The sequence below is a fragment of the Zalophus californianus genome, chromosome 4 (genome assembly GCF_009762305.2).
Source record: "Zalophus californianus isolate mZalCal1 chromosome 4, mZalCal1.pri.v2, whole genome shotgun sequence".
In the NCBI taxonomy this organism is placed as follows: Eukaryota; Metazoa; Chordata; class Mammalia; order Carnivora; family Otariidae; genus Zalophus; species Zalophus californianus.
The window spans coordinates 111,240,173-111,264,880 of record NC_045598.1 but is presented as its reverse complement, the minus strand read 5'-3'; the positions used below and the strand labels follow the sequence as shown (position 1 = coordinate 111,264,880).

Here is a 24,708-nt window from a genome sequence, read left to right as displayed (position 1 = left end):
CAGCAGCTGCCTCATTAAGTTGTCCCAAAGCCTGGCTCTGGACTTACATTCAGCACACTGCTCAGAAAGCTTTCCATGGGTCACTTTGTTTTCTAATACTCATCTCTTTTTCTCCAGCACTTGTCTGATGTTATTTGAAAGTAGACATGCTTTTCCTTTTTATTCTTTTGATTTTGTTCAATCTCCTCTTTCTAAAGTTTTTCTGTTTACATATCCATTTCTTTCATTCATCTCTCAGAACCCAAAGGCACCATCTGCCTAGAATGTTAAGTACTATTTCAAGGCAAGGAGTACTGTATGTTAGACCTAAAATCTCAGCTGGACCATTTGTATATATTTTCACTGCACACATGTCAATTGGTATAAATAAAGATGTCCTGGACCCATTCATATTATTTACTTACTCTCATTGACATTTTCTAAAGTGGAGGATCATTAAAATGTATAATGTAGAGGGATCATTAAAATGTTATAATGTAGGTCTATCTGAATTCAACTGTTTACTTAGTCTCCAGAAATACTGGAAATAAGCAGTTATTTTTCCCAACAAATCAACAAGTATATGCAAGAGCAGACAGATGACAATGCTATCAGTATTTTTTCCATCCAATCAGAAAAATGTAAAACCTTGAAATATGTATAACTCACACAACACATGGTCTTATTGGTTTCAAGGCTGCATTGGTATATTCTATTCTGCCTGCCTTGAATAATATATCAGATTTCCTGGCTACCAACAGTTTCATAGACCAATCACTGTTGGTATACTGCAGTTGTTTTTTTAACCAGATGAACACTGTCACCAATGCAAGTCATTAATTCTCTGCCTCTATACATGCATTGCATCCACACCTTTGTCCCCAACTTCTTGCTCAATATTCAAACTTAATATAATTTAATTTTAAGTATGAATTTTCTTCATATATTTGTTTTCATGTGATTGAGAGATGACACCTTTTCTTGAAAGTTTCCATTAGACCTGTCTCTTCCATAATGTCCCCTCAAATTACTCCGCACCTTAGAAATAAATTCATGCTATGGTGAGCACTGTGAATTGTGTTAAGACCGTTGGATCACAGACCTGTACCTCTGAAACAAATAATACATTATATGTTTAAAAAAAGAAGAAGATAGCAGGAAGGGAAGAATGAAGGGGGTGAAATCGGAGGGGGAGATGAACCATGAGAGACTATGGACTCTGAGAAACAAACTGAGGGTTCTAGAGGGGAGGGAGTGGGGGGATGGGTTGGCCTGGTGATGGGTATTAAAGAGGGCATGCACTGAATGGAACACTGGGTGTTATATGCAAACAATGAATCATGGAACACTACATCAAAAACTAATGATGTAATGTATGGTGATTAACATAACAATAAAATATTTAAAAAATATATGTGGGGAAAAAAGAAACATTCATTATTGTGATATTTCCTAAAACTGATGCAATTTTTAAGTATTATGTTTTAATGTTTATCATATTTGCATGTAGTAGGCAGTGGTTTTTAATCAATATCCAACTTAAAAGCCATAATGAAAAATAAACTCAGATTGTGTATGTCCTTCCTGGAGACACAGTGATAATATGACATTTAATATGCAGCGTATTGCCTTTACCATTTTCTCTGGTCCCTGCTAGTTTGCCTAACATATGCTATACAATCCATAAAAATGTGAATGATTACAATGAATGAGTGCTATGTTATATTCTCTGAAGAGTCCAGGTTTGTCATTATCCTTGCTGCTGTGGTGCTTGGCTCCTCAGTGGATTAGTTTGAAGCGAGAAAAAAAGTTGATCCAAGTGAGTTGTAAATGATAAGAGTGGAATGGTCATACTTAGGCAGGTTAATCCCCTGGCTAATCCTCTGGCACTACCTCTAAGAATCTGAGAGTTTCTAAGGACATGGTTCATGACTTTTGCTAGAAAATGGCATTGTTTTGTATATTGTACTGATCATTCCAGTATATTGTACATTGTACTAATTATTCCAGAGAGCTAGATATTCTATTACCATTCACAGAATATATAACCAATCTTAAATGAGTTTTTATAGTGTGCTTGTTCCTTCATAATAGTTATATAACTCAAATTTCTTTAAATTTCAGAGGAAATTTCCTATTTGATCAAGAATGCCAAAGTTAAAAAGGAGACATCAAATTGGCGAACGCACCTTTATATCAATTCTGTTTCTAAATTAGACCTACAGTGTTACCTTCAGCTTCATAATTTTACCATGTTTCTTCCTCCAGAATTGTGACTGTCTGCCTGTCATTCTGGTGCTCAAAAAGCTATTTCTCCGGGAACGGCTTTGGCAATATATGGCCTCAAGCTGCTTTGTTTCTTAGAGGTTTGGAACCATGGCTGTCTCTGGGCTCGCTTCACCTCTGCTACAAACCTCTAGAAGTTTCCAACTTTTCCCGCTAGGTATCATCTTCCCATACATCACAGCTAACTTTCATCTGGGACACTCTTTTAAGACCCCACAAGCTGTGGGAAAATCTAACAGACTGGAGGAGGCATGCTTTCCAGGGTCTGTTTCTCAGGCTTTTCTTGCAGAGCAGAAAAGGAAAATAAAATGAAGGCCATGACTGAAAGCCAAACCTAGTGCATCCTGTAGATAGGCTTCTTCCTTCCAGCTGGAATGATAGTTTATCTGAAAGCTCTAGTTACCTGCCATTGATACAGTGCCTTCAGAAAGTACTCCTCCTTTTCCTCCTCTTTTTAAAAAGGCAATCTACTTTTTTATATACAGGCTATCCTCTGTAATATCATTTTATTAAACTGATACATAGAAATGAATTTTATACATGATATTTTCCTTCATTACATTACAAACACTGTGTATTATATCTATCTATATATATATATATAGAGAGAGAGAGAGAGAGAGAAAGATATATCTCTATAATCTATATCTATCATTTACGTATTATCTATCTATCATCATCTGTCATCTATCTATTATCTATCAATCATCTATCTATCTATCGAAATGAGCCTGTATTGACTCACTACCAGTTGAAGAACTACAGTGTTACCTCCTCCCTTGGCCTTCTGCATTGCAGGTCTCAATCTTTTCTTCTCAGGTGCCTTTATCTTGATTTTGTGTTTATCATTCCTTTGTCTTGCTAAAAAATATTTCAATCATGTATTATATATACACATATATATATATAAAGCATATATTGCTCTGTTTAGCCTTTTTTAAGCATTAGAAAATGCTGTCATATTGAGGGTAGCTTTCTGTAGCTTTCATTTTTTTTAAAAAATATTTTATTTATTCATTTGAGAGAGAGAGAGAGACAGTGAGCATGAGCAAGGGGGAGAGGTAGATGAAGAAGCAGACTCCCCACTGAGCAGGCAGCTAGATGTGGGGCTTGATTCCAGGACCTGGAAATCCCAAAGGCAGATGCTTAACAGTATGAGCCACTCAGGTGCCCCTCATTTTTGTTTAAAAATGATATTTAGGATTTATCTATGTGGGCGGCAGGGGGCACCTGGGTGGCTCAGTTGGTTAAGTGTCCAACTCTTGGTTTTGGCTCAGGTCATAATCTCAGGGTGATGAGATTGAGCCCCCACCCCCTGCCCCCTCCGTGGGTCTCCATGCTCAGCATGGAGTCTGCTTGCGATTCTCTCCCTCTCCCTCCCTCTCTGGCCCTCATCCTACTTGTGCTTCTGCTCTCTTTCTCTCTCTCTAAAAAAAAAAAAGAGATTTATTTGTGAGATTGTTTTGTACTTGTACTGTACTTACTTTTCTTCTCTGTAATGCTTACTTCTCTGCAACATGCCATTTTGTAACAGTACCATTAATTATACATATATTGGATTAGCAATTGATATTTGATTGTTCTCCATTCTTGGTCTTTATGATGAATATCATTAAGGACATTTTTGTACATGCTTTACCAAGTGGGATAAATTGCTTTCTAAATTGGTTTTTATATATACACTCCTACCGTGCTTCCTAATTTTTGCCAATAAATTGGTTGTAAAATAATATCTTACCCTGCTTATAATTTCACAATAAAAGTTGAGCATTATTATCATGTTTATATGATGATATCATTTTTGTTGCTGAGAAATGTCAGCTTTTATATTTTACTCATTTTTATAGTGGCTCGTTTCTTTTCCTTATGCTTTTTAGGAATTTCCATATTCTGAATATAATTTATTGTTTATAATATGTGTTGCAGATAACTTTTGCCATTTTGTAGCAAAGGGAACCTAAGATTATAAAGAGATTTTTATATAATTTCTTCTAAATGTTTTTGACTTCCATGTTTAAATCTTTGATTTAGTGCAAAGAGTGAGATAACAGATTTCTTGTTTTTCCATATGGAAACTATCATTTATTAATTCTCTACATTTCTAAAAAAATGTTTACTGTATCCTAAAATTTTTATAGCAATGCATACTGAGTACTGTTTTTTTTTTTTTTTTTTTTTTAAAGATTTTATTTATTTATTTGAGAGAGAGAATGAGAGATAGAAAGCACGAGAAGGAAGAGGGTCAGAGGGAGAAGCAGACTCCCCGCTGAGCAGGGAGTCCGATGCGGGACTCGATCCCGGGACTCCAGGATCATGACCTGAGCCGAAGGCAGTCGCTTAACCAACTGAGCCACCCAGGCGCCCCTGAGTACTGTTTGATGAAATTTTTTATATATGGATATACTTGTGTAATCATTACTAAACTACATAGGTATAATATTCTAAGATAGAAAACATTCTAGCACCTCAGGGATTTTCTCATGTCCAATCCCAGTCAATAAACATCCCTACCCCATGAATTAATCACTGTTATATGCCGATAAATTACATGTGCATATTCTTAAACTTTTTATGAGTGGAATAATATAGTATGTATTTTTTTTCTGTCTTATCCTTCAGAGAAAAGTTTGTGTTTCTGGTGGATGCCAGTCCATTAGCACAAATTTTGTATATGTACTATATACTGTATTCTTACAATAAAGTAAGGATAGAAACAGGAAAGAAAATGCTATTAAGAAAACCATAAAGAGGAGAAAATACATTTACAGTGTCATACTGTATATATGTATATATAAAAAATCCACATATAATTATACCCACACAGTTCAAACCCATGGTGTTCAAGGGTCAACTGTATAATATAGCTGCTGTTTGGAGCAGAAAAATGTAAAGAAATATTAGGAAATGAAATTAGAAATGTGAATGTGTTAATGTTAATACATACTAAATTGCTTTTTTCACACCCAAAATTTCAGCAGGTGGAATCTCATAAACAACAATTATCCTTGTTATACACTTGGGATGCTTAGTGACTTACAGTCTTCTCTATTGCTGGGTTCTATTCCATTACTTCAGTTTTATTCTTTTTTACAGGTTGTTAATTCATACACTTGTTACCATTCACCCCAAACTATAGTTAGGTCACATTCACCAAGACATCTGCTTCCTTCCTGATGTCCATATTTATTCCTGGAGGACAGGTAGAAAAATTAAAATGAATATATATGAATATATATATGAGTGTGTGTGTGTGTGTGTGTGTGTGTGTGGTTCAGGCCTTCTTAAAAATTAACAGTCTATCGTTAATTAAATGATCATTATTAAAGAGTACAAAGTGAAGTCTGAATCAAAGCAAATCAGTACTTATCTTTTTCTGTCTGGCTTATCTCACTCAGCTCAGGGTCCATCCACGAGCACCATAATGTGCTCATCAAGGTTCATCCATGTAAATGGAAGGATATCTGGCTGAATAATATTCCACTGATAGATGTAGCACATCACTTTATCCATTCATTTGTGTATATCTTATTGAAATACTGTTTTCTTTAATTTGGGGGATATACCCAGAAATGGAATTGTTGGACTGTAGGATAGATTGATTTTTTTTTTTTTGAGGAGACTTCATATTGTTTTCCATAGTGGTTGAGACAATTTACATTCTCACCAACAATGTTTAAGTGTTACCTTTTTACCATATCCTCAAGCACCTGTTGACTCTTGTCTTCCTGATGATAGCCATTCCAACAGGTGTGAGGTAATACCTCATTTTGTTTTTGATTTACATTTCCCTGATGATTAGTGATGCTGAGCATTTTTTCATGTGCCTGTTGGCCACTGTAGATCTTCTTTGAAAAAATGCCTATTTTGTTTTTCTGCCCATTTTTTAATCAACTTTTTGTCGTTGTTAAATTGGATGAGTTCTTTATAAATTTTGGGTATTAACTGCTTATCTGATATAAGGTTTGCAAAAGTTTTCTCCCATTTTTAGGTATTTTTTTCATTTTGTTAGTTCTTTCTCTTGCCGTACAAAATACAAGTACTGTATGATAAAACTTATATGTGGAATCTAAGAAAAATCAAACCTGTAAAAAACAGACAGTAAATGGTAGTTACAAGAGAATGAGGGGGTGGAGGTAAGACTGATGGTGTTTAAGGGTTACTTGTAATAAGTAGTACATAAGCCATAGAAATTTAATGTACAGTATAATGAATATAGACAATGATGTACTATAATTATGTAATGTGATTAATATTGCTACCATGGCAATCATATTACAATATATAAATATATGAAAATAACATGCTGTACATCTTGAACTTACATAGTGTTACATGTCAAATTTATTCAATAAAATATTACATATTAAATAAATATTAAATATTAAAATATTAAGATAAAATAAAATAAAAACAAGCCAGCTTATATTTACCATTTCTACCAAACAGAATTTGTTGTAACCTTGATATCTTTGCCTAGCAGAAGGAAACTTCGTTTATACACTTAACTCTAATCAAAAAATATTTCCTGTAATAAAGGAGTTGGATTTCAATAAAACATGTACCACTAACATTCTAGACAGAAAGAGAAACATAGAAAGTGATAGCCTGGCCCTATTCAATACCTACACTCACGCTGACAAGTAAATACTGTCATGACATAAAGTTGACTCTTGAACAACAGGTTTTTGAACTATGCAGTCCAGTTATGGGTGATTTTTTTTTTTTGCCTCTCTTATTTTTTAAAATTTTAATTCCAGTACAGTTTTATAGTGTTACATTAGTTTCAGGTGTACAATATAGTGATTCTATAGTTATAGGCAGCTTTTTTAACAGTACATTACTGTTTCTCTTCCTTATGATTTTTCTTTTTTTAAATTTAAGTTCAATTAACCAGTATAAAAACATTAGTTTTTGATGTAGTGACCAATGATTCATTAGTTATGTAACACCCAGTGCTCATCAGATCATGTGCCCTCCTTCATGCCCATCACCTGGTTACACTTTCCTCCCACCCCTCCTCCCCCTTCTGCAACCCTCAGTTTGTTTCCTGGAGTCAAGAGTCTCTTAATAACTTTTTCTTTTCCCTAGCTTGCTTTATTGTAAGAACAAAGTATATAATAATATAACATACAAAGTAAGTGTTAATTGACTGTTTAAGTTATTGGTAAGGCTTCCGGTTAACAGTAGGCTATTAGAAGTTTTGGGGGAGTCAAACGTTATGTGTGAAATTTTCTACTGCACGAAGATCAGCACCCCTAACCCTCACATAAAAGGGTCAGCTGTATTATTATGATGTTTATTTTCTAATTAAGGAATTTGAAAAGTTGCAGATACAAATATAATGAACTTTCTGGGAGCAATTAATGAAAAAAGCAAAAAATTCAAAAACTGAATAATGCGGGACAAAAACAGCCTAGAGTACACAAAAAAGATCAGATTACTTTCTTCTTTACTTAATTTGTCAAAACAGTTTCAGCTTGAATTGTACATCTGGGATCCCTGAATTTCACTGCACATAAACTATATCTCAATTCAAATTATTTAAGGAAACAGAGAAGTTTTTTTCTTTTTCTCTTATATATGGAGTCCAGAGGAAATGGAATGTAGCAGTTTCCTTTCTCCAGAGGGCAATCTTAGCAAACCTGGCTGACATCCTCATACTCTCCTGAACTCAGAGTTGACAAAACCAGGTTAGAAACCCATGCACACACTCTTGACTTTAAAAATGCCTATGTTCGTTTGGATTTAATTTCTATTACAAAAACACATGAACAATATAATTACAACTTTTTATATAACATAAAACATCTCATATTAAATTATTAAATACCATTTAAACAATCACTGAGTTAGCTAATATTAAAGCATACTGTACCTGTTATGTCCAATGAGCTAAACTGGAGAAATGTAATCAGAAATTAGTTTAAATTTTGTCTTCATTTAACCTTCTCTAGGAGGAGGCATAAATTACTTTTTTTTCTCACTTTCAAGTAATAAAACCTCCAAGGTAGTTTTAAGGTACAGACACTGTCTCAGTGGCCTCCCTTTTTCCACATTTAAGCTTACTGTAAGTGAGAACACATGATTCTAGAAGCAAGCATTATTACCTATTGTCTTATTCTCACATACTTCCTTCCCAGAAGAATGGCTCACTTTAGATAAAAGATCAGAATATTCTTTCTTGACAGGTCGTGTCATAAAATGACTTTCTATACTCCCAGGCTGCAGAAGATTAATGGAAATTCTTTCCCTATGGGTACAAGAATGGCTTTCTTTTCTTCCCGAGGTTTCTTTCTGGATCCCTTGCCCTTGCCCTTCCAATCATTCTATTCGTCTGGTGCTATCCTCTCAGGAAGTCCCCCATACAGACTTTAACATGGCTGTCCACGGGCTCTGTTCATCACCCACACCACTTACACCCATGCATGGTTAGCCCTGTCAACATTTGGAGTGCAAGAAAATCTCAACTAAACCGTCTCTCTCATACCCTGATGTTAAAGAAAATGCCCAGTCCTGATCTCTTGGATTTGTCTTGTACAGGTCAGACTCTAGTCCTCCACATGCCCAAACTGTATGCCTAAGTCCCTAGTGGTCTTATTGAAACTTCTCTTTCTAGACCTTGAAATGGTTTTTATCCAATTACTTTGAAATTTCTGCCTTGTGGTCTGAAACTGACCTCCCCTTGAGCTTTCATATTCTTTTGAATTTTGGTATCTAAGTCTCTACTTTCCATTAATATCCTCTTATGATGCCTTCCTATTGAGAGGTTTCTCTGTAAAAGGCAACCATGTTTCTTCTAGTATGCTCTCACGTTTAATTTCAGAAGTGATTATTTATCATTGTGAAGGAACCCTTTACAACTTTTTTAAAGAAACTTTGCGATTTGCTGGACTCTAACAATTTAGGTGCTAGAAGCCTAAGTCTTTTGGATTTAGTATTCACCTTGTGACTAGAACTTTCTATTCAGAGAATCCTCTTGCAGCTAACCTGTGGTGTTTCACCTCCTATAGAAGCCAAAAGTTGACTACATCTGTGCACTTTGCAGGGTTACACTGATCATTGCTTCAAATAAAAGACACAAAGTGTCAGTTATTGAAAACCAAGTGCTGGCAATGTGACAACACAGTGCTAGGATTTGCTTACATTTTTTGAATCAAAATCCAGTCCCTAAATTTGAAGAGATTTTTATTGTAATGGTGGAGAGGGAGAAATATAAAGAGATAATTTGCAGTAAAATGTGGTAAGTGCTATAACAGAAATATGAACAAAACCATATGGAAGTGAAAGAAATGGAGAAACCTAGAGTGTATGGCATGGGGGAAAGCAGTGTGTTACTAGATTGAGGAAGGAAAGGAAGTCACTCTAGTCAGATGGGAAATAAAATTATCTAATTCTGTGATCATTTTAAATGCATTCGAAACAGAAAATGAATCCAAAATATTTCTCAGTTGATTCAACAAACACAGGTCTTCTTTACATATTGATACTACCTTTGAAGCATCTGATATCCTTTGAATTACTATGTGGTTTTGAATCTGTAACCAAATGCAGTGTACTCTTGCATCCTAACTTTCTGTTACCTGGTAGATTTAGATTTCCGTATTTACTTCCAAAATCACTAAAGGGCATTGGATTTGCTCTCCTCGACTCTGACTCATTACTCAACATTCCTTCCTTGATAATTTGATATCAGCACTATCTACCCCAAAGCATCTTTCTGCTCTAAAAATGATGGAATTATAATCACAATTTCCTCAGAAACAAATATAAAATCTCTGTTCTGAAATAATTTAACTATAACTTAATTGGCATAGCAAATGACCTTAAACTAACACCAGAAGAAATTTGTGTATCAGTGCTCAGGTTTAAGTTTTGAAAGTTAGGAAGTGATTAGATTATAAATTTGATGGGTAGGGATACCTGTTCATTTCATAAAACATCAGACATTGATCATAGCTACTATTTCTAATAATGATTTTCTAATAACACATATTTATCTTCAAAGTTGTTGAGTGTTCTTAAGAGACAATTGGAATTATGGTTGCAAAAGGATAAAAACTAAAAATATTTAAAGTTGGAGACCATGTTTTTTTTTTTTTGCATTTTTCAGAAAAGCTAGTGGTAATTTCTGTGTAAGCAGAACATAGAGTTATATTTTTAGAACTTAGAAGAAAAACTGAAAAGGAAATGTAGGGCATCTCTATTAGAGTTTTTTCCTACAATGACTAGCTAGTTTGTATATGTTAGACAATAGGGAATTCTTTGGGAATTTTAAGTAAGGTAATGACATGGAATTGTTTCACATCTCTCTGGGGGAGGTGCAGAAGGTGAAGTAAGCAGGGGTGGGAAGTGGGGTGGGGAAACAAGACAAGAGATAGGAAAATAAGTTAGGGTGCTGACCTCATAATTTTATGGGGTGCTCCGATTGTACAGTGGCAAGGAGAAGAGGGAGGAGGGGCCATTTGTATTGAACATAAAATGAACCATGGAAAATATGAACGATTTACATATGTGACCTTGAATTTTAGTTGCAATATTTATTTATATATGCTTATGTACTTCTATATACCAATTTTCAAGTTTCCTTATGGATTGGTATGCAAAATCACTGACTCTTGTTTCTGCTGTAAATATTTAACTGATGTTTTGTTCCCTGGGAATTGTAGCACTCCTAATGAGGGTGGTTTCAGCTCCATGGGCTTTGAGAGTCATATTTTATCATGCTGAAACACAGTTGCTTTGGGTGCCTTATCTGCCTGTCATTTACTACGTGTAATTACATGAGCTCTAATGTGGATAATACACATTTACAGAGGACTTTGGACTCTTTTTTCTAATTCATCTGTTCAAAGTATTTGACCATTTTTGACTTTTTATGTTCTACACAGAACAAAGACATAAACTGAAAGTCTACAGTAAGTGTGTGGGCCCAATAACTGAAAGTGTGGACAGTTTTAAGGATGGAAGACATTCATGATCTGATCCTTCTGTTCTCTTCATCAACATAAACAGCAGTTTCACTGTAGTTCAACTGTAGTGGTGTGCTGAATCTGAAACCACCTGAGGAGAGTGGATCACCCCTAACTGCTTAGTAACTTGAAGTGGGTCCTTGTGGGAGTATATCTACAATGGAAATCTGCAAACATCCCACATTGTGACTTTTTATTGGAAAGCCAGTTTACCAGCTCACCTCTGTCTGGCTTTGTCAGATGCTAGAGCATTGATATAATTAACAAGGCACACTACAACAGTAGATATCCTTTTATTTCTTTTTAAATAAATTCTGGCATTTTCTATTAGTCATGAAGACATTTTTAATAGAGAGAAAAATTATGGAATTAAATTGTGAGTAGTGTCTAATAGCAAGACCTTTTTTTAGTTCACCACAATAAAGTTTTGCTTAAAAACATAATGAGTGAACAAATAAACATATGGGGAAGAAAAGAGAGGAAAACAAAGATATAGACTATTAACTATAGAGAACAAATTGATGGTTACCAGAGGGGAGGTGGGCAGGGTGATTGGTTAAATGTGTGATGGGGATTAAGCAGGGCACTTGTGATGAGCACAGGGTGTTGTATGGAAGTGTTGAATCACTAAATTATACCTCTGAAACTAAATTTATACTGTATGTTAACTAATAGGAATTTAAATAAAACTTGAAAAGAAAAAAAACATAATGAAACATACTGCAAATTAAATATATTGCATGAGCAGTGGGAGAAATCCAGATTTTGTGATTTATGCAATTTGGAGGGCCTTCACTAAGAGAAATGAAACAAAATTAAAGTGACAAATTAAAATCAAAAGCAAATATTAGAATAAAAAGGAAATCATAACAAATATGTATTTTAATAAGCTAACAAATATAAACACCAAAAAGTCCAGAAAAATAGGATAAGTATTTACTAATATCCTGATATACCTCTATATCATCCTATAATTTTTCACAGCATATACTTTTGCTATTTTTTTATATAATGATGACTTCACACTATTGTTTTATATAAAGGGGATAGAAACATGATTTAGTTTTTTTCTAGCATGGTTGATTGCAATTTCTTTTTATTCACACTTGAGATGCGTGAAACATGGATCTTTATGTACTTCATGCTCACTAATTACAGAATCCACCCAGAGTCTATACATGGAATTGACTGTGAATAACATAAATATATCCTATTAAGCCCAGACTCTGCTCCCTTGGTCCCCCAGAAGCCCTTGGCCTTTCCAACATCACTCCACATTTGAAAGGAAGTATGACAGAGGAGAAGGGAATGCAAAAAGACAGCTATCCGAAAAAATTGAAGTTAAAAGATCTGCAAAATGTTCAGAGATGTGAGTGTGCCTGCACAACTCTAGCCCTCTAGAGGCCTTGGAAGGTACCTGTGCAAAAGGCACCATCTGCACCCTGCTTTCCATTGCTTCTCAGGAAGACCTCTGCTCCATGTTGTTCTGCTGCCTGGAGGGCAGTCAGGAGAGGTTCCAAGACCATATCCTGGCACAGCATGAAGAATGTTGTGACCCATTAGTGATGGGCATGGGTCTGAGGAATGTGATGCAGAAGTTATCAATTATTCTGGAGAAACATGACTCTTCTAAAGCATAAATAAAATGTTTGCCAAGGGAAGTTGGTTATGTTTACAGAAGATCTAAATCTACTTTGTACAATGTGGTAGCAACTAGCCACATATGCTTTGAACACTTAAAATATGGCTAATCTCAACAAAGATGTGCTATAAATATAAGATATACACTGAATAGTGAAATATGCATATCGTTTGACTGTATTCCACTTGGATTGTTTGTTATTTTTTGCTTGAGTTTTGAGAGTTCTTTATATATTCTAAAAATTAATCTTTTGTCAAATTTGTGATTTCAAAATATCTTCTCCCAGTCCAATTTGTCTTTTCATCTCTTTAACAGAGTCTTCTGAAGATCAAATATTTTAAATGCATGAATTTTGGTTTATTAAATGTTTTGTTTTATGTACTTTATGTTTTTGTTGTCATGCCTAAGAATTCTTCACCAAGGCATACATACCGTAGATATGTCTCCTGCTATCTTCTAAAAGTGCTATAGTTTCACATTTCTATATAAATCTATAAACAACTTTAATTTTTTTCTTATAAGTTGTGAAGTTTATATCGTTTCCTTTTTTTTTTAACTTAGGATACCAATTATAACAGCACCTTTTGTTGAAAAGATTAACCTTCCTCCATTAAACTGCTTTTGAAAAATTATTTGACTATGCTGCACAGGGCTATTTTTGGGCTCTCTATTTTGTTCCAGTAAGTGGTAGAATTCACCAGTGAAGCCATTTAGTCTTGGGTTTTTCTTTGTTGGGAGATTTTTGATACTTATTCAATCTTCTTACTGGTTATAGGTTGATTCAAAATTTTTGTTTCACAATGATTCAGTCTTGGTACGTTGTGCATTTCAAAAATTTGTTCATTTCACATAAATTATCAATTTCATTGGCATACAATTGTTCATAGTCGTTTTTTTTCCCTGCAAAACCATTTGTAATTTTACCTCTTCCATTTCATTTTTATTTTTTGCTTCTCTCTTTTTCCTTGGACATTCTAGATAAAGATGTATCAATTTTGTTAATGTTTTTCAAAGAATTAACTCTTGGTTTCCTTTTTTTTTCTATTGTTTTTCTGTTCTTTATCTCTGATCTCATTTTTATTATTTCCTTCATTCTGCTGGCTTTGTGTTCAGCTTTTTCTTATTCATGTAGTCTCATAAGGTGTTAAGTTAGATTGTTGATTTGAAATCTTTGTTGTTTTTTAAATTTAAGCCTTTATTGTATAATTTTCCCACTTAATACTGCTTTCATTGCATTCCACAAGTTTTGATATGTTGTTTTTTATTTTATTTATCTTAATGAATTTTATAAATTTTATTTTTTTTTACTTATTTATTTAGGAGTGTGTAGCTTAATTCCTACATATTTTATTTTTTGTTTTCTGTTTATTTCTGTTTTATCATTTCTCTGTCTCTTTTCCAGGCTTTCCTCTCCTTTACTTGAACATACTTTTATTATTTTAAAAAATTACTTTAATTTATCTATAGTGCTTTTTAGTGTGTTTGTTTTAGATGTTTTAACATTACATTATATATTCCTAACTTATCACCCTCTACAATTGTCAACATCTTACCAGTTTGAGTTAAGTATAGAAATCTTACCTCCAATTATATGCTTTTCTCCTTTCACCATTTATAATTGTCTTATATATTTATCTACATATATTGAAAACCAAAGAGATTGTTGTAAGCTTTTGCTTAACTGTTGAACATAATTTCAAAAACTCAGGGAGGGAAAATTCTTTTATATTTACTCATATTTTTGCTTCTTACATTGTTACTTTCTTCCTTCTTTACATTCCAAGGTTTCTTTTTCATTGTTTCCTTTCTGCTCAGAAAAATTCCTTTAGTTATCTTTTTAGAACAAATCTATTGGTGACAAATTCTCTTACTTTTCCTTTGTATGAGAATTTCTTCATTCTTTCTTTATTCATGAAGTTTTTTCTCACTAGATATAGAATTCTAGGATGATAGTCCTTTTCTTTCAGCATTTGAAAGAAATCTGTGCCATTTTCTCGTTATTGCCATGGTTTCGGATGAGAAAACCATTGTCATCAAATTGTTTTTCACTTATTGTTAAGGCACCATTTTCTCTAGTTGCTTTCACAATTTCATCTTCTCTTTTAGTTTTTAGATGACTATGATGTGTCTTGGCATGGATTTCAGCGATGAAATCTCAATGAAATCTCAATCCCAGCGATGTTGAGCACTTTTTCATGTGTCTGTTCACCATTTGAGGTCTTCTTTGCAAAAATGTCTGTTCATGTCTTCTGCCCATCTCTTGATTGGATTATTTGTTCTTTGGGTTTTGAGTTTGATAAGTTTTTATAGATTTTGGAAACTAGCCCTTTATCTGATATGTCATTTGCAAATATCTTCTCCCATGCTGTCAGTTGTTTTTTGGTTTTGTTGACTGTTTCTTTTGCTGTGCAAAAGCTGTTTATCTTGGTGAAGTCCCAATAGTTCATTTTTGCCCTTGCTTCCCTTGCTTTTGGTGATGTGTCTAAGAAGAAGTTGCAGCAGCTGAGGTTAAAGAGGTTGCTGCCTGTGTTCTCCTTTAGGATTTTGATGGACTCCTGTCTCACATTTAGGTCTTTCAACCATTTGGAGTCTATTTTTGTGTGTGGTGTTAGGAAATGGTCCAGTTTCATTCTTCTGCTTGTGGCTGTCCAATTTTCCCAAAACCATTTGTTGAAGAGGCTGTCTTTATTCCATTGGACATTCTTTCCTGCTTTGTCAAAGATTATTTGACCATAAAGTTGAGGGTCCATTTCTGAGCTGTCTATTCTGTTCCACTGATCTATGTGTCTATTTTTGCGCCAGTACCATACTGTCTTGATGATGACAGCTTTGTAGTAGAGCTGGAAGTCCAGAATTGTGATATCGCCAGCTTTGCTTTTCTTTTTCAACACTCCTCTGGCTATTCGGGGTCTTTTCTGGTTCCATACAAATTATAGGATTATTTGTTCCATTTCTTTGAAAAAAGTGGATGGTATTTTGATGGGGATTGCATTGAATGTGTAGATTGCTCTAGGTAGCATTGACATTTTCACAATGTTTGTTCTTCAAATCCATGAGCATGGAATGTTTTTCCATTTCTTTGTGTCTTCCTCAATTTCTTTCATGAGTCTTTTATAGTTTTTTGAGTACAGATCCTTTGCTCTTTGGTTAGATTTATTTCTAGGTATCTAATGGTTTTGGGTGCAGTCGTAAATGGGATCGACTCCTTAATTTCTCTCTCTTCTGTCTTATTGTTGGTGTATAGGAATGCCACTGATTTCTGTGCATTGATTTTATATCCTGCCACTTTACTGAATTCCTGTATGAGTTCTAGCATTTTTAGGGTGGAGTCTTTTGGGTTTTCCACATACAGTATCATATCATCTGCAAACAGTGAGAGTTTGACTTCTTTGCCGATTTGGATGCTTTTGATTTTTTTTTTTTTTGTTGTCTGATTGCTGTGGCTAGGACTTCTAATAATATGTTGAATAATAGTGGTGATAGTGGACATCCCTCCGCGTTCCTGACTTCAGGGGGAAAGCTCTCAGTTTTTCCCCTTTGAGAATGATATTCACTATGGGTTTTTCATAGATGGCTTTCATGATATTGAGGTGTGTAACTTTATCCCTGTATTGTGAAGAGTTTTGATCAAGAAAGGATGCTGTACTTTGTCAAATGCTTTTTCTGCATCTATTGAGAGGATCATATGATTCTTGTTCTTTCTTTTGTTAATGTATTGTAGCACGTTGATTGATTTGTGGATGTTGAACCAACCTTGCAGCCAAGGGATAAATCCCACTTGGTCTTGGTAAATAATCCTTTTAATGTACTGTTGGATCCTATTGGCTAGTATTTTGGTGAGAATTTTTGCATCCATGTTCATCAAGGATATTGGACTGTAATTCTCCTTTTTGATAGGGTCTTTGTCTGGTTTGGGGATCAATGTAATGGTGGCCTCATAAAATGAGTTTGGAAGTTTTCCTTCCATTTCTATTTTTTGGAACAGTTTCAGGAGAGTAGGTATTAATTCTTTAAATGTTTGGTAGAATTCCCCTAGGAAGCCATCTGGCCCTGGGCTTTTGTTTGTTGGGAGATTTTTGATGACTGCTTCATTTTCCTTAGTGGTAATAGGTCTGTTCAGGTTTTCTATTTCTTCCTGGTTCAATTTTGGTAGTTGATACATCTCTAGGAATGCAGCCATTTCTTCCAGGTTATCTAATTTGCTGGCATAAAGTTGCTCATAATGTGTTCTTATAATTGTTTGTATTTCTTTGGTATTGGGTGATCTCTCCTCTTTCATTCATGATTTTGTTGATTTGGGTCATTTCTCTTTTCTTTTTGATAAGTCTGGCCAGTGAGTTATCCATCTTGTTAATTCTTTTAAAGAACCAGCTCCTAGTTTTGTTGATCTGTTCTACTGTTCTTTTGGTTTCTATTTTATTGATTTCCTCTCTGATCTTTATTATTTCTCTTCTCCTGCTGGGTTTAGGCTTTATTTGCTCTTCTTTCTCCAGCTCCTTTAGGTGTAGGGTTAGGTTGTGTATTTGAGACCTTTCTTGTTTCTTGAGAAAGGCTTGTATTGCTATATACTTTGCTCTTAGGACTGCCTTTGCTGCATCCCAAAGAATTTGAACAGTTGTGTTTTCATTTTCACTTGTTTCCATGAATTTTTTGAATTCTTCTTTAATTTCCTGGTTGACCCATTCATTCTTTAGTAGGATGCTCTTTAGCCTCCATGTATTTGAGTTCTTTCTAACTTTCCCCTTGTGACTGAGTTCTTGTTTCAAAGAATTGTGGTCTGAAAATATGCAGGGAATAATCCCAATCTTTGGTACTGGCTGAGACCTAATTTGTGACCTAGGATGTGATCTATTCTGGAGAATGTTCCATGGGCACATGTGTATTCCGTTGCTTTGGGATGGAATGTTCTGAATATGTCTGTGAAGTCCATCTGGTCCAGTGTGTCATTTAAAGTCTTTATTTCCTTGTTGATCTTTTGCTTAAATGATCTGTCCATTTCAGTCAGAGGGGTGTTGAAGTCCCCCACTATTATTGTATTGTTGTCAATGTGTTTCTTTGCTTTTGTTATTAATTGCCTTATATAATTGGCTGCTCCTATGTTAGGGCATAGATATTTACAATTGTTAGATCTTCTTGTTGGATAAACCCTTAAGTAGGATATAGTGTCCGTATAGTGTCCGTAATTCATCTCTTATTACAGTCTTTGGTTTAAAATGTAATTTGTCTGATATAAGGATTGCCACCCCAACTTTTTTTTTTTTTTTTTGGTGTCCATTAGCATCGTAAATGGTTTTCCACCCCCTCACTTTCAATCTGGGGGTGTCTTTGGGTCTAAAATGAGTCTCTTGCAGGCAGCGTATCAATGGGTCTTGTTTTTTAATCCAATCTGATAGCCTGTGTCTTTTGATTGGGGCATTTAGCCCATTTACATTCAGGGTAACTATTGAAAGATAGGGATTCAGTGCCGTTGTATTGCCTGTAAGGTGACTGTTACTGTATATTGTCTGTGTTCCTTTCTGGTCTATGCTGCTTTTAGGCACTCTCTTTGCTTAGAGGCCCCCTTTCCGTATTTCTTGTAGGGCTGCTTTCGTGTTTGTAAATTCCTTTAGTTTTTGTTTGTCCTGGAATCTTTTTATCTCTCCTTCTATTTTCAAATGACAGCCTAGCTGGATGTAGTATTCTTTTCTGCATATTTTTCTCATTTAGTGCTCTGAATATATCATGCCAGTCCTTTCTGGCCTGCCAGGTCTCTGTGGATAGGTCTGTTGCCAATCAATGTTTCTACCATTATAGGTTACATATCTCTTCTCCCGAGCTGCTTTCAGGATTTTCTCTTTGTCTCCGAGACTCGTACGTTTTACTATTAGATGTTGGGTTGTTGACCTATTTTTATTGATTTTGAGTGTGGTTCTCTGCCTCCTGGATTTTGATGCTTGTTTCCTTCCCCACATTAGGGAAGTCCTCTGCTATAATTTGCTCCAATATACCTTCTGCCCCTCTCTCTCTTTCTTCTTCTTCTGGGATCCCAATTATTCTAATGTTGTTTCATCTTATGGTATCACTTATCTCTCGAATTCTGCCCTCGTGATCCAGCAGTTGTTTATCTCTTTTTCTCAACTTCTTTATTTTCCATCATTTGGTCTTCTATATCGCTGATCCTCTCTCCTCTCCCTTTACCCTAGCATTTAGTGCCCCCATTTTTTATTTCACCTCATTAATAGCCTTTTTGATTTCGACTTGGTTAGATTTTAGTTCTTTTATTTCTCCAGGAAGTGTTTCTCTAATAACATCCATGCTTTTTTCAAGCCCAGATAGTATCTTTAAAATCATGATTCTGAGCTCTAGGTCCAACCTCGTACTAATGTCCATATTGAGTAGGTCCTTGGCAGACGGTACTACCTCTTGTTCTTTTTGTTGAGGTGATTTTTTCCACCTTGTCATCCTGAGCAGAGGAGAAGAGTTGATTGAGAGAACAAAATGCTAACAGGGTAACAACGTCCCCAGAAAATATACTCTAAGCAAATCAGAAAAGACCTGAAACCAGGGGAAAAGAAAGGGAAGGAAAGAAAAAAAAGAAAAATTAAAAACAAACAAAAACAGAACAAAATAAAAAAACAGAATATGATCAAATATGCTCAGGCTGGTACATAGATCAGTGCCACACACTAGATTTTGGGTGTGTGTTGGTCTGTTAGAAGAAAGTGCCTCCCAAAATTTTAAAGAAAGAAAGACTAATATATGTACAAAATAAGGGTTGATACAATGAAGGGATGAAATGTGACTGTAAAGATGAAAATTATAAAACATTTTATAAAAGGAATTGATTAGAAGTTGTTTGAAAAAAGAAAGAAGAGGATTTAAAAAAAAGAAAGGAGAAAGAAAGAAAGAAAGAAAAAGAAGGAAAGAAAGAAAGAAAGAAAGAAAGAAAGAAAGAAGAAAGAAAGAAAGAAAGAAAGAAAAGAAAGAGAGAAAGAAAGAAGAAAGAAAGAAAGAAAAAGGGGGGAGAGAATGTGCTCAGGCAGGAGACTAGAACAAAGCCATACACAAGAGATTTAGGGTATATTTTGATTTGTTAGAAGAAACTGTATCTCAAAATTTTAAAGAGAGAACAACATATAATATGCCAAAAATAAGGGTATCTACTATGAAGGGATAGAATATGACTCTAAAAATGAAAAATAAAAATGTTTTTTTTAAAAGGGATTGATATGATTTGGTTGAAAAAGGGAAAAAGAAAATTAAAAAAAAAGACAGTTAAAAAAATTAACTTTGAAAGACTAAAGAATCATGGTAAAAAAGCCATGAATTCTATGTGTAGTATTCCCCTAGCTCTGGAGTTCTGCTGTTCTCATTGATCGGCAAACTTGATCTTGGCTGGTGGTTCTTGCAAATCTTCTGGGGGAGGGGCCTGTTGCCGTGGTTCCCAAATGTCTTTGCCGGAGGCGGAATTGCCCCGCCCTTGTTGGTCTGGGCTAAGTAATCTGCTCAGGTTTGCTCTGGAGAGCTTTTGTTCCCTGCAAGCTTTCCATACAGCTTTGGAGGATGAGAGTGAAAATGGCGGCCTCCCAGTCGCCCCCCCAGAGGAGCCAAGAACTCGAGGCCCTGCTCCTCATTGCACCCCCAGAGAAAAGCAATCACTCCCGTCTCCCTGCTCTCGGGCCTGTGACCTAGGGTTTCTATCTCTGGCACCCGACTCGGTGTGGAGTCTCCAAACCCAGCAGATCCCTGCGGTGTGCTCCCATGCTGTTCTTCCTGGGGGAAGAAGGGGAGTCTCCCCAGATCTGCTGCTTGTTGGGTCCCTGCTGGAGGAGCAGTGGCCTGACTGTGTCACTGATCACAGTTTATGGCAACCCCGAGCTGAGAGCCAGCGCCTTGGCTCCGTCTCTGCAGCTGGCTTCCCTGCTCTGATACCCAGGAACTCTGCTGCACTCTGGCACCCCTGGTCTTTCTGTGACCCCAAGGGTCCTGAGACCACACTGTCCTGCGAGGGTTCCACCCCCCGCTTAGCCACTGGAGCAACGTCCCTCAGCGGAGCAGACTTCTAAATGTTCCGATTTTGTGCTCCGCTGTTCTATCACTTGCCAGAAGCGGCCGATGGTGCCCCCTCCCCTGCTGTCTATCCTCCCGAATATCACCTCGGATTCACTTCTCCACATGTCCTACCTTCCAGAAAGTGGTCACTTTTCTGTTCAGAGAGTTGTTGCTATTCTTTTCTTCAAACTCCTGTTGAGTTTGTAGGTGTTCAGAATGGTTTGATCCCTATCCAGCTGCATTCCTGAGACCAGAGGAAATCCATTTCTCCTACTCCTCTGCCATCTTGCCCAAACCCTCTACTTTCTCTTTTTTTGATTTTACTTATTTATTTGTCAGATTGAGAGAGAGAGAGAGAGAGCAAAAGCAGAGATTGAAGTAGGCAGAGAGAAAAGCAGGCTTCCTGTTGAGCAAGGAGCCCGATGCAGGAGTCGATCCCAGGACCCTGGGATCACGACCTGAGCCAAAGGCAGACGCCCAACTGACTGAGCCACCCAGGTGTCCCCAACATTTACTTTCTGAAATAGTTTTGAAAAACAAGATATTTAACATGTTGTTAATTTGAATGATTTTATTAAGTGCTTTTATTTCAGAACTGCCTTATTTTTTCTAACATATATTACTAACTTTAATTTTTAATGATGACTAACCAAGTAGCTTTTAAAATTTGTTTATAAAATTTCTTTTACAAGCACCACAATTCTCAAAACCATTGTTTATTTTATAAAAAGTTTTTTAGATTTCAACTAAAGTCTTATAGACAGGTCAATAACAGGCTTAATTTTATAGACTTATTTTGTGTATTAAATTGTTGGTTTATATGCTAACATTTTTTTCCATTATCAGGAAGTTTCATAATTATAGGAGTAATTTCTTAAGCTTATTTCAAATATTATATTCAAATTTGCTTTCTCAGGTCCATTTCTAATGGCTTTTTATAAATAAACTCCCATAAGATTAATCTGAAAGTAAGGAACTCTGCTATAATTAAAAAAAAAAAATCAATGCCAATTTCTTTCATATTCTGTAACTCTAAATACAAATTTAATGCATTGGTGAAGAATGGAAAAATTAGCCACTTAATTTAATTTTTAGTTATTACAAAAGAAATACCTATGTAAAGAAAAAAAATATTTGCCTACTCTCCTTATTTTCACACATCCAGATGGTGAATTCATTAACTAAACTTTGTACTATGCTCCTTATGAATGCTTCAGCTGTGTAGGCCCTCACTTTTTTCATATCAAGATAAGAAATAGAATTTGTTATCAAAACTTGCTGTCAATGGGAACTATGTAATGATATTCTAGCGAACTCAGCAAAACACTATTCCTTTTTTCAAAAATTTTCTTTTTTTTTCAGGGGCGCCTGGGTGGCTCAGTTGGTTAAGCATCTGACTTAGGCTCAGGTCATGATCTCACTTGGTGGTCCTGTCCACATCAGGCTCCCTGCTCAGTGGAGAGTCCGCTTGTCCCTCTCCCTCTGCCCCTCCCCCCCACTGGTGTGCTCTCTCCCTCAAATAAGTAAAAAATTTTTAAAAATTTTTTCACTTTTTTTTTCCCAGCATCCAAGGTCTTTTTAATAACAAGGCAGGATCTGGGTTTAGGTTTAGTACTAGCCAGCTCTGCAGCCTCTGGTAGTGCTGGAACTTCTGGCAATCCAAGGATTGCAAATAGAGTTTACTGTGGCTGTGCAGGGTTCCTGGGGCCTTACTGAAATACCTGTATACCTCTCAGCCCTTGCCTGGACCAGAGAGCAAGAGGGTACGACAGCCCTTGGGGGACTCCAGGCTAACTGGTTGAAGGTGAGGCTCATATCCCAACTTTGAGGATGCAGCTCCAGGCAAGATTGCTCATGTGCAGTGTGCACACCTTCAGTTTGGGCACCTCCTGGGTATGCACATCATCGATTATAGTACATACAACAACAGCTCTTTTGTTTTCCCAGACAGGCAGCTTCATCTTCCGGATCATCCAGGATTAGCGCTGAGGCAGCTGGTTGCTGCAACTCATTAACAACTGCTTCAACACAAGTTGCCTAAATGTGGAATTGGTTTGTTGGGTAAGAAACCTATACTACTTGACCAACAGTCTCAGGTAGATGTCCTGGCTCTTGGGCTCCTCACACTGAAACTTTTGGTCCTTGTTGTGGTGGATGTTGACTCTCATGATGGTGCCTCCTTATCAGCCAGGTCTGGAAAGAGAGAATCAAAAATTTTTTCATGTTTTTCATGAAGATACTTTTGAAACATATTGGTAAATAATTTGAAGAATATCTCAATTTGAGTTTGCCTGATGTTTTTTCATTATAAGGCAGGGGCTATAAAAGAGACATGCCACAAAGGTGAAGCATCTTTCTCTTATGTCCTTCTAGGTGCATGATATCAACATAACTTGTTTTGGTTATGTTAAACATAATCACTTGTTTGACGTGGTGTCTTCCTGGCTTCTCCATTGTAAAGTTAGTATATTTCTCCCCAAACCCTGTTCCTTAGAAGTGAGTTCCAATTTCCATCCACACTCAAGGAAGGTGGATTAAGACCCACATTCTGAAGAGGAGAATATCAGAGAACTTGTGGAAGTATATTAAAACTACCACATTATTTGTGGGAGATACTTTGATTCTACCCAGATAGCATTTTTCTACTTAAAGCTTTGCCCACCAATTTTAGCATTTATTAGTGGACCTATTATGATGGTCTTCCAATAGTAATTTTCTATTTATGTTGTTCCTTCCAAACTTAATATTTATAATTTTCCTGTAAGGAAGAGTTGTCCCCTCTCCCTCATTTAATTATATCAGTATGGAGTCATGAATATTTATTTTATGCTTTTAGGTTATAATTTAATACCATCTTCATTTATTTTGTTGCTCAAATTCTTACAACTTTGGCCATTGGGAGCTCTTTCATATTGACTGTTGTGTCCTTTTGACCTAGCTTCATCACTCGCCTTTTTTTTTTTTTTTTTTTTTTTTTAGCATCTCCTTACTTTCTTGCACTACAAGATGCTCCAGGCACTTCTCGGATTTTTCCCTGCCCTAGGTTTAGAATTAGCATTTCTTTAAGGATCTCTCTTTGCTTTAATCAAAGAATGGTATTAGAATAACAATAGTTGGACTCTAGGAGTTTTCATTGTTATCGGAGTGTCACTTCTTTTTGGCCTACTCAGTAAGAAAGCTAGAAATATAAGTATGTATAATAACCCACACATGTCTACAATTATTTCTTTATCCCCCTGGTTTTTATGTATTAAGATAAAGGTGAGTTCATACTGATATATCTGACTCTAATCCGGTTCTACAGGGTTCCTTCTAGCATCTTCTTCCTCCTTGTTCCTTCTAACTTCTTTATCTGACCGCAAAAAGCTGAACTCTCATACACTATACTATATTTATTTGTTTGTTCAATACTAAAGTAGTGTCAGAATTTACCAAGTAGAGTACACTATTTATGCACATAGTTTGTCTTTAAACTTACATATCTAGTCAAAATCCCAACATTCTGGTTGATTTTTAAAAACTTTCAGAGAGTAGTGTTCTCCATTTGTGATGTACAATTGTATGGGACTTAACATGTGAATGATCATATATACATCACCTCAGTACCACTCAGTTCCCTAAAAAGTCCCTTGTATGATATCTTTGTCACCAAGCACTCCAATCTTCCAGAGCCTCTTATATTCCTATTTCATATTTCTTCTTCCTGAAGAAATTCCTTCTTATAGAATATGTCTGTTGACAATTAATTCTCTCAAATTTTGCTTGAGAGAGTGGTTTTCTGAAATACTGTCTCTTGTAATT

General features: G+C 35.7%; 1 pseudogene; it reads right to left on the bottom strand.

Moving 5' to 3' along the window:
• Window positions 1–22,453: 22,453 nt before the first annotated feature.
• LOC113926375 lies at window positions 22,454–23,075 on the bottom strand (annotated as a pseudogene).
• Window positions 23,076–24,708: the final 1,633 nt, after the last annotated feature.